Source organism: Chenopodium album, chromosome 14, assembly GCF_948465745.1.
Source record: "Chenopodium album chromosome 14, dcCheAlbu1.1, whole genome shotgun sequence".
Taxonomy (NCBI): domain Eukaryota; kingdom Viridiplantae; phylum Streptophyta; class Magnoliopsida; order Caryophyllales; family Amaranthaceae; genus Chenopodium; species Chenopodium album.
In genome coordinates this window covers 2,655,298-2,666,156 of record NC_137847.1, presented here as the reverse complement: position 1 = coordinate 2,666,156, position 10,859 = coordinate 2,655,298, and the positions used below count along the sequence as shown (strand labels likewise).

The 10,859-nt window shown below is 29.0% G+C and overlaps 1 non-coding gene across 1 annotated transcript; it reads left to right on the top strand.

The window, feature by feature from the left end:
• Nucleotides 1–2,944: 2,944 nt before the first annotated feature.
• On the top strand, nucleotides 2,945–3,014 carry TRNAE-UUC (transfer RNA glutamic acid (anticodon UUC)). Its single transcript has one exon. It is a non-coding gene; the product is annotated as a tRNA-Glu (tRNA).
• The last annotated feature ends 7,845 nt before the right edge of the window (nucleotides 3,015–10,859 follow it).

The following is a 10,859-nucleotide window of genomic DNA, read 5'->3' as shown; positions in this document are numbered from 1 at the left end:
TCCAAAATAAAGTGATGTCCTTATTTAGACGAAATGTACGTATGTGGTAGATAATACAAGTTCAAAACAAAAATTAAATATAGTATTCGAAAATATATATTTTATTCTTATATGACACTTTTTTCAGTAACAACCTTTTTTTTTTTTAACAAACCAAAAGTAATAACTTATTATTAAAAAAATATGTCGTAAACACATGGGATATTTAACAATAAGTAACATATTTACTGAACTGAGCTGAACTGAACTGATTGAGCTGAACTGAACTGAACTGAACTAATTGGAGTTGAACTGAACTGAACTTAACTTAACTTAACTGAAATTAGGCTGAAGTGAACATGCCCTTAAATTCTTAATTATTTTATATAAATCTTCAAATCTATAAAGTAAATCTACTACACTTAGATTGTAACTCTCAAAGGCCTCAATGATGTTTCAATTTTGATGTTTACAAGCATATAATTCATCCTTTTTTAAAAAAAAGCACCCTTTTTTTTAATAACACTTTGTATTTATTTTATTAAGACTTTGTATCTATCTAACACTACTTGTTTTTATTACCACTTTGTATTTATTGATACTATAAGAAAACTAGTCTTTTCCACATATTTAATATGAGTAAATTTTTTTTTGAAACATAATATGAGTAAATTAGTATACGTAAATATGATAAAATCAAATAAAAAAATTAAACCAACTTATTTAGTAACGCAAAAAAAAAAAAAAGTTATAAACACACGAGAGTATTTAGCAATAAGTGATAAAAGTTTGTGTGTAACCTTACTTTTATGATTTCATGTTAACTCTCAATTATTTGATTAAAAACCTTTAAGAAAGGAATAAAACCCTCCAATGTATGAATTAATCTGTACAACACTTGATAATTGTATAATTGTAGCTAACACTTATTTAATTTTATATAGTTCCTTATATGTAATAAATATATAATCTGTACTTTTTTTTAGTATGTTTGAAATTTTTGTAGTAACAAGAATGACAAATTACTAACACTTCTTTAAAAAAATTTAACAAAAATAGTAAGGTTAAAATTGTCTAACTTCATAAATTTTTTGAAAATATATCGATATGGATGTCTATAAAAAGATCTTTAAAAAATAATTTCATTGGTTTTTTTATAATAATTTTTTGATTTATAGTTTGTAAAATATCGTCAAATGAAAGTATTATTCGATTTTTATAATAAACATCTCTCTTCATTAATGACGTCGACTAGGATGCTATTTTCTCAGTAACAAAATTGTGTATTTTAATAACCTAAAATATTTTTTTAGTAACAAGAAAAGTTATTTATCCAGCCTTCTTATGGTAAATGGCGCCAAAACCCAAAAAATTTCCCTCTCAATTTTCCCTCTCATTTTGTTAGCTAATGATGAGTTGTCAATTTTTAATTGGTAATGAATGTTGGGACCACATACATTCAATGTATGTGTATCATTGTCCAATTGAATCTGTTCACATTCCATTTAATTCATTTAGTGCCATGATTTCAATATTAATTCAAACCCAACTCAATAAATGGTATACTTTGTAACTGATGTTAAATTAAATTTCTACAGACATTTTAAAGTTCAAGTTCCATTGACGTTTGCCTATTTTCCTAACGATTACTACTTCTCATTTAGGTTATTCCCTTTACGCTTTGATTACTCATCATTTATTAACCATTCATATCAAATTGGCATTTCCACTCTTTAATTGCTTTTGTTGCCGCACTACACATAATTACTACGGGCTAACTTCATAAGCCTTGAATTAGAAAAACATTAAAAACAAACACAGAACTGATCTTGAGATACACAAGCAGTTGATACACAAGAACACAAATATCTTGAAGAAATGGCATGATTATTATCTTGCAATATTGTTAACCACTATAATGTTACTTAGTTTATTAGTCAACTTGAGAGAGAAAATTAAGGTTGGTGTTCCAAGTTAAGGAGTATAATCTAAGTTGATTGCTCATGAGAATGCAAATTTTATAAATTGACATTGTAAAAATTGTGTGCTTAGGACTTGGTTATTTTTATATTTTATTTTTTGAATTCACCTTCTCCCTTTATTGCAATCCAAAATTTGTTCAATTCATGAATTTTAGGCTACCTACTAGGTACTAATATGGTAGAGAAAAACGGTATACGTCCAGTAATGCTCCTCCATTGAAGCAGTTCATGTTTCTAAATTAATTAGCCATTCATTCCCTAATCCACAACATTGATTTGAATCTCATATACTGATTACTCACTTATATGCATTTTAAAATTTAAAATTGAAGACATATAAGTGCCTAAGCATAAAATTATCTATGATAAGTTCATTATCTCTATGTGGACTATAAACACAAACAAATATAACTTCTTGTATCGGCTAGCCACTTCGAACGCATTGCGCGCGTTGGCTACTCTAGTAATTAAGAAAAGTAACCTAATGTCATCGGTGATTAATGTTGGAGATATAAGGAAGAGGTGTAATACAAAAAACCATACTTATAGTAAAGTTCATTGTGAGTTTATTTGTCACGTCTTATCATTCTAAAACCAATAAGGGCCTGTTCTTTTCAGCTTAAGTTCAGTTCAGTTCACTTTAGTTCAATTCACTTTAGTTCCTAATTTCCTTCTCTCATAAAATATTCATTTCAATTCAGCTCTAATCAGTTCAGTTCAATTCAGTTCACTTTAGTTCAACTCAATTCAGTAAATCAGAACAGACCCTAATATAAGAAATTAACCTAAGATTACATGCAAAGTAACATAATACTCATACATGTACATATAATAAGCCACGTTAATGTTTAAGGTACCAATACTTGAGAAGATCATATCAGTCAACCAAATAATTTGACGTTAATATACATGTAAAAAAAACCAAATCATTATTATTATTGTATAAAATATTAATGTCTATATACAGTTTTATAACATCAATTGCGTGTAGTCCAACGGTTAGGATAATTGCCTTTCAAGCAATAGACCCGGGTTCGACTCCCGGCAAACGCATATTTTTTTCAATTTATATTTTGTCCCACTTTTCCTTCATCCTCTCATTTTATCCTAACACTAGTGTAGGTTGTTGAGCTAAGGAGGTTATTTTTATTTTTTATTTTTTCTTACCATTTTCCTTGGTAATTTTCTAAAATGGTTGCTACATTTCCATCCCTAAACCCTATTCCTAATCACATCCATCCCGTTTCATTTCCTTTTCTCTCGACCAAATGACTAAATAATAACTAAATTAATAAAATAAAGTTTTGAAGCAATTACTAAGACAGTGTTTTCTTCACCTATATATCACATATCTAATATTATATAAATTAGAGTTTGTGTCTTACATTATCTAAACTTATCTTATACGACTATTATGATATCTTACCTTGTACGTATTATTTTTTACTACAAGATGAAATATTTGAAATTAAGATGAGAAGTAATAGAGCCTAATTCACAATCTTACTGCTTAATACTATGTATAAGTGTATAACAGTATTGGTTGGGCCGCTCACTTGTGTCAAAAAGAAGCAGCACAAAACAATGCCAAAAAGTAGGCCTTTTACATATTGTTGGACAGAGCATGTTAGCTTGGACTCTTATGTCACATAATCCAGCGCATAATTAAGTGGGTAGCAATAAAATTGTTCATGTAATTGTGTGGAACAAGTTGAAATAGCATATTATTATACGAGATTATGATGTGCATCATGCTACAGTCTTACACTTAAAATAACTATTGAATAATAATATAGGTAAAGCGTTTTATTATGGTTAATTGGTTATATAGTATTGATTAATTTTTGACAATTTACATGTAAACTTTTGAGTAGATTTTAAACTATACGCTCTTCTAGTCAAGATATCTGCAACAATATTTAACTACCACGTTCTCAGTTGTTTGAAAAACTGAGAGCAATAAAGATAATAATTAAACGATTTGTCTAACTTATGCCTATGGCCCTATGGGCACATGTTATAAGTTTTTTTTTCTTTTTTTTTAACATGAATAAACATGTAGATATTATAATTGTCTAAAAGCGTCAACTATTTTAATGTCAATAAGTATACGAAAACTGAAATTTGTAAATTTATTGAATTCTTGAGTATCCTTTATTGACCCATTAAATTATTAGAGAAAGAGTGGCAATTTTAATTATACATCTTGATAAACTTTTAAGCAAGACTATTCATTGCTTACATGCACATACATTCAAGAAAGCTTAAATGAACAAAATTTAGTGTGAATGTACCACACACACAACACATCTAGCAATATGGTGGTAGTTAATTACCCCCTCGCTCTCTCTTAAGTTTCTAATAAGAGCGAGAGCATTAACTAAACAAAAAAAAACGTATTATAAATAACCCTTTAATAAGAAGCAGCAAGAAACTACACGTCTTGTTAATGGGAGAGGATCTTGTTCGATAAATGAATAAAGACATAGTTTGGTCATGCAATCTTTTGTCATTCTAGTCGCCTCTTGTATAACAACTAATACAAGACCCCACTTTAAAAGGCAAAGATGCCAATACTCAATTCTATGGATTTTGTGCATATGCATTATTGGATGCACGAATATAAGTATAACAAGGAAGAAGATACATCCATTATCTAAATTCTATATTTTTATTTTACTTTTTTCAACATATTGGTTCTGGTGTGCTAGTGCTTTTGTCAATTTCGGTATCGAATTTAATTTCTTACAATTATTAATAATTTTTACCTTATTTTATAAATATAAAATTGTACTTCCATGCCTCTTCCTACGACAACAAATCAAAAATACTAGAATAATGTAATATACTTATATGGTCAACTATATGCATTATGAATGAATTTATTTATACAATTATTTGTTACAAAATAGAGGGTTTGAAATTCCTATCTTGAATTGCAATCTAAAAATTAACTTTAAGAAAGAGTTATCTTTTGCTAAGAGGCCGACAAGAGTGATTCTGATTCTAATTCTATTCTTCTCCCCTTTTCAACTTGCTTATTTAGATGCTGTTTTTGCTCTCTCTCTATTTACCTATTCTAATTCTTTAGTAATAGTCAATCTCTAATTAGGTTATTAATTTTAAATTTTTTGAGAAAATTTTAATTATACTATGTAAAGTTAATAATTTAATCAAGTTAATTTAATGGCTAATTGTTGAGATTATTCAAGTTGACAATTTTTCGAACATATATAGTATAAAAGACATTAAGAGGGTAAGGTTTTAAATTTGGGAGTTTATGTAATTGGAATTTAATGAAGCCCAAGAGGCAATGTATAGAGGATCCCATAATGAGCATCAAGATAATAGGTGGAAGGTACACCAAACTAATGATTTATTACCCTTAAATTGGCTATTATTTATGTTGGCATATCTATACTCTATATTAGAAAGTTATTACATTTTACAAAATTCGCATCTTAAATTCTCTAACTTGACATTGTCATGTACCCAAGTAGTCCACATGCCATGACGATAGACTTTGTATTTCTCTGTCTGGTTTACTTAACCATATTTTTAAAAAAAAAAATACGGAGTAATAACTAAAAATTGGTTAAGCAATTATATATATCTCTACCCAAAAATTCTTTAAATTTCAATTTATTTAAGGAATGAATCTAGTAAGCAGTCCAAGAACACTAAGCTATATACTAAGGAAATGAATTTTTCCTTTGATTTTAATTTTGATTTTTTTTTTTTTTTTTTTTTTTTAAAGAATTCAAACATGAGAACATTGAAATTGTAATTAACTTAAAAACTTGATAGAAACCTATAATATCAGTAGATATTCTACTCCGTAAAATAGATAATGTGGCCATATATTAAGGAACCCATAGTAATTTTATACGCAGTTAGACTTCGAATATAGTAAACATGTTCTAGATCGAACAAAGTTAAATAAATTAATTTCTAAACCATCATAGTCCCATCAAAGAAGATCAAGTAAGACAAAAAACCTTCAAAAAAAATTAATTAAAAATTAGGAAAGCATCCAATAAAAAAATCAAAATCAACAACTAGCAATCATCAAATGAATGACCAAGTCCCTAAAAATGAACAAATTCTATCTATCTATATTGCAATATTGGGGAATTTAGTTAAACATAATCAATCAAACTTCTCATGAAATCAGTATATAATATTTTTCAGTATGATTCTTGACAAAGAAGCATTATAATCCGTAAACGTAGACATCAATCTCTTTCCGCAAAATTAAAGTAAAGGCAAGAATATTTCATGTACATGCAAAAATTAAATAAAGAACATACTTTGTACTCCGTATTTTCTTTTTTTCAATTAAGTCACTCACTTTGAATTTTAGTTGAATGGAATTTTAAAAATATTTGATTTTCTAAGTTTTTGATATACTTACGTGATTATCCAACAAAGGGTTGTGGATAAAGAGGAATAGAATCCAATACACTTAGGTACTCTCATTACCTTTTTTTTTTTTTTTTTTTTTTTTGTAACTTTATAGATTATTCTTAGTATCTAGGCTTTCCTTGTATAGAATTATACGGTTGCAATGAACCATCTTTATTATTAATTTTTTTTAATAAGGAATATTTTATAAATAGCGAAGATTGGTGAAATTCCTATATGGCGGCACCTTGGACCTAATATAGCTAGCCAAGTAGCCTTAATAGTCACTCGATCGGTTTTTCTTTATTCTTTTTACTTCTACTCACTTACTACATATTCGAAACTCAAGGAAAGTAAATTATGTAAGTGAAAATGATCTAATTGGAATGAAAAGGTGGATAAATGCGAGGTGAAAAAAGATAAGATGGCAACACATGTTTACCGAAATTGAAATAAAATAGATATGGCTATATGGGTAAAAAAACCTACACTTAAAATAGAAAGTTGAACTAATTAATACAGACAATAATAAAAATTGAAGTAGAATATAAGTAATAAGTAGTAATATTAATATTGAAAGTATGAAGGACAAATAATTAAGTTGATGAATCTTACTCCGATAATAAGATAGGTGTACTAAAATCGACAATGCTTAACTGCACTCTATTAGAATTAGAGAGAATTTGCAAGTGTAATATACATTGTATGTATATTTAACACTTATGCATAACCCTATCTCTTATGACTATGTATATCAAAATCTTACAAAAAAAAAAAAAAAAAAAAAAAAAAAAAAAAAAAAAAAAAAAAAAACTACGGAGTATAATAATCAAGGAAAAAGAAGAGGTATAGAGGGCCGATTTAAAAAGGAACGAAATGAATAAGAAGAAATTAATTTCTCATACAACATTTTTTAAACGAATCACACACCACTAGGTAATGCTTGTATCATGGTTACATGAAAATAAATCATGTACATTGAATGAATCAAGGCATATTCTAATTAAGAAACGACTAATAGAAGAAAATGCGTTAACATTAAACTTCTAATTCATGCACCAATCTTATAAGGTTAGATTCTTCTAATTTAATATTATTAAATTATGGCCTTTCCACTATGAACAGATTACATTAGCATCAAATCCTTTGATAATAATGCTTATTTCTTCAAAATTTATGCATTGAATTAAAGGAAAAATAATTTTATTTATTAATTTAAAGGATGGTGTTGGTGAATCCTCAAAAATAGGCTTTTCATGAAAATCATTGCGGGGTGGACTTGCAAGGAATCTATTTATGCACTTCAAGTGGGGGGAAAAGACTAACATTAAAGTTAAATTCTTACTATAACTTCATTAGGACATTTTTCTTCTTTCATTTCCTCTTTTTGAAATTTTCAATACATCTAATCTTTAAGTTTGTTCCCCTTTATACTATCTCCATTTTCTATTAAATAATACAAGTATTTGATTTTACTAGGTAAATTAACTATCTCAACCATTAGTCAAATATTTATTGGATTATTATATGAAAATATTATTTCTAAACTTATACTTCATATTTGTTTCAAAATCAAATTTTTTTGGCCTTTTTATAGCTTAAATAATATTTTTCATATAATAATGAATGAAATTGATTAACACAATGATTAACCAAGTACTTTAATTAATTATTTATTTTTTTAACGAAAGAAAGATATTATTACAATTGTATGAAAAAATATACTTATGAAGTTGTAACAACTGAAATGGCCTTTTATATATCAACCAAGTTGTATAGATGTGACAAAACTTTTATAAAACAACCAAAAGTTGGTAAATGGTAGTACTATCGTACATGTTAATTAGTTCACTTCATAAAGTTTTTATTACAAGCTAAGTACCAAGACTAGATTTGTAATTTTAATTTTCCCCCATATCCAAAAGAATAAGTACCCCCCAAATAAAGAGCAATGGTAAGAATAGAGTTAGATTTGGCAAACCATCCTATATTGGATTAGTTGATTGAATCGTACCTAAAAAATATGAAATATACTTAACCTATTCTAAGTAGACATGAGCAATTTGTTCACTTATCATGATTGACAATAGACTAAAATATGAAGCAACTAAGATATGACTCAAGATGATTCTATGCCAAATAGCATGTTGCTTCATCCAAAATCAGCTTGAAGCGTACTCTATTTTTTATTCTTAAACCACATTATCTTTGAAAAATACGACATAACTCAATACCACAAAGCATGTTACATGATTTTAATTAAACCTAAGCAAGGCACAGAGTCATATATAACACAAAAGGGCGGCATGTAGCTCGAGCCAAGCCATTGCCACTCTTTTGATCAATACAGGGCAAATTTGACTAACCCTAAACACGAGGCCTCTCAGCTCCCCTACACAGCATATTATCAGCTCTAGTTAAACAATCAACACGCTTAATAGTCTTTACCTCTAATATTATATTACGTAGTACCTAGATAGTTAAGGAAAATGATATACACACGACCCTATATGCTTTCGATCTTTTGAAATAACTCTTTATAAAAGTACGGAGTAATATACTTTGTAATATGACAATTTTGATCTAGTGAAAATGAAGGGAGTACACAAAAATTCTGTTCTTTTAAGCCTCTAGCAAAGTAGAGCAAAATATGTGCTAGTAGAACATATGATAACATATTGAGTCAACAAAGCAGAACAGAGTAGGGCAGCAGAGCAAAGCAGATTTCAACAGAGCAAAATAGAGCAGATGTCAACATAATATAGAGCAGAGAGCAGAGCAACTCAAGGGCGAAAGTAATGCCCAATGTAACGGTGAAGGTGGGTAATAGTGTATGAAGGTTTAGGAGTAAAGGACAAAGAAGAGGAGACAAAAGGGGTATTCAGAGAAGGATGATATTTGGATTAAGCAGAGAATATCTCAACGCGTGTCACGAGGAGAATCTTTCTTTCTCTCTTTCTTTTTTATCATTCATTCATTCATTCACAACTAACCATGTAATATTAGTTGTAGTACCATGCATAATATAGTACGAGTACAGATTATAGAAGAAAGAGGAGAGAGAAAGAATCTAGAGAATGAAAAAGGGAGATGTTGGAGGCTTGTACTAGAAGTCTGATTTTTCTGAAAGCGACCAACCTTCTCTTTCATTATTGCCACTCTTTCTCTTTCTCTCTTCTTCTGCTATTAAAAGATATTCGATTCTTTCTTTCATTTTACTTTCTTTCTTTTTTCACCTCTGTGTAATCTATTCTTACCTTTTTCACTACCCCAAACCCATGCACCACCCTTCCCTCCTTTTACTAACTTTCATGACTAACCCCACTTCAATTCTTCTCCCCCTTAATTACTTACAACTAACTTAGGGCCAGTTCTGATTTACCGAACTGAGCTGAACTTAATTGAATTGAAGTGAAATGAACTAATTGCAGCTGAATTGAACTGAACTGAAAATAAGGTGAAGAGAACAGACCCTTAATTCGATTTTAATAGAGTATATAAACTGATTTTGGGTTTCAACCATCAAGTTAAGCTCTTGGTGAGTCGGTCATTTAACATGCTATCAAGAGCCAGCTTGACACAAAGGTCACGGGTTGTATTTAAGGCGTTGCTTGACATGCAACTTACTTACATGACACGGACTCTTTAAGCAATGCACTCACTCGATACATGCAGCTCAATAACACCATCATCAATGTGTGTTATTGTCTTCTATCATAAAAACGAAATTTACAGTTAGGGTGTACCGGGTATATATGACTCTAGAACTCTCAACCTCTTTGATAAATAATGAGAAGGGTATACGTACATTCATAAATTTGTATACTAATGTTTGTCTAAGAAAATCCTATGCACATTACAAGTTAGTAAAAAAATGAGTTAGTTGAGATTTTATTTGAATTGATGGATTACTTTCTTAATATAAGCATGTTTCTTTCAACCTTTGTGAAAAAAACAAAGGGAGCAATATAATGGATTAAAAAGCTAAAAAAAGATAGAAAAAGGAAGAAGGTAAAGAAACATAATAGATGACTATTTCAGGTGGCTTGTGCATGAATTTTCCTAAGCATAAAACAAATTTCCAGAAAGAAGCAGAAAGGGTGCATAGTTGACTGTGTAAGTGGGCTAGCTTCAAATCTTCTTGAGATTCAACACATAATATGACCATTCCTTCATAAAATGTATGGTCCCTAAAGAAGAAAGATTAAAATAAATAAAAATAAATAAAAAAAATACAATACCTAGATCCAGAATGTTCATCAATTTTACTATACTCAAATTTTTTCCTCCAAAAAAAAAAAATGCTCATTTATCTTTAAATTCCGTTGTCAATTTTCTACTAATAACAATTACACAATAATATCATAGCACCGCCACATTAAGGTGAACATCGAGAGTTAGAGGCCTTAAATTAGTCCAAACCTGGGTGTTACAGTCCTTACATGCAGATTCTGTTAGGCCATGTTTTGTTTACCTTATAACTACTTATAATGA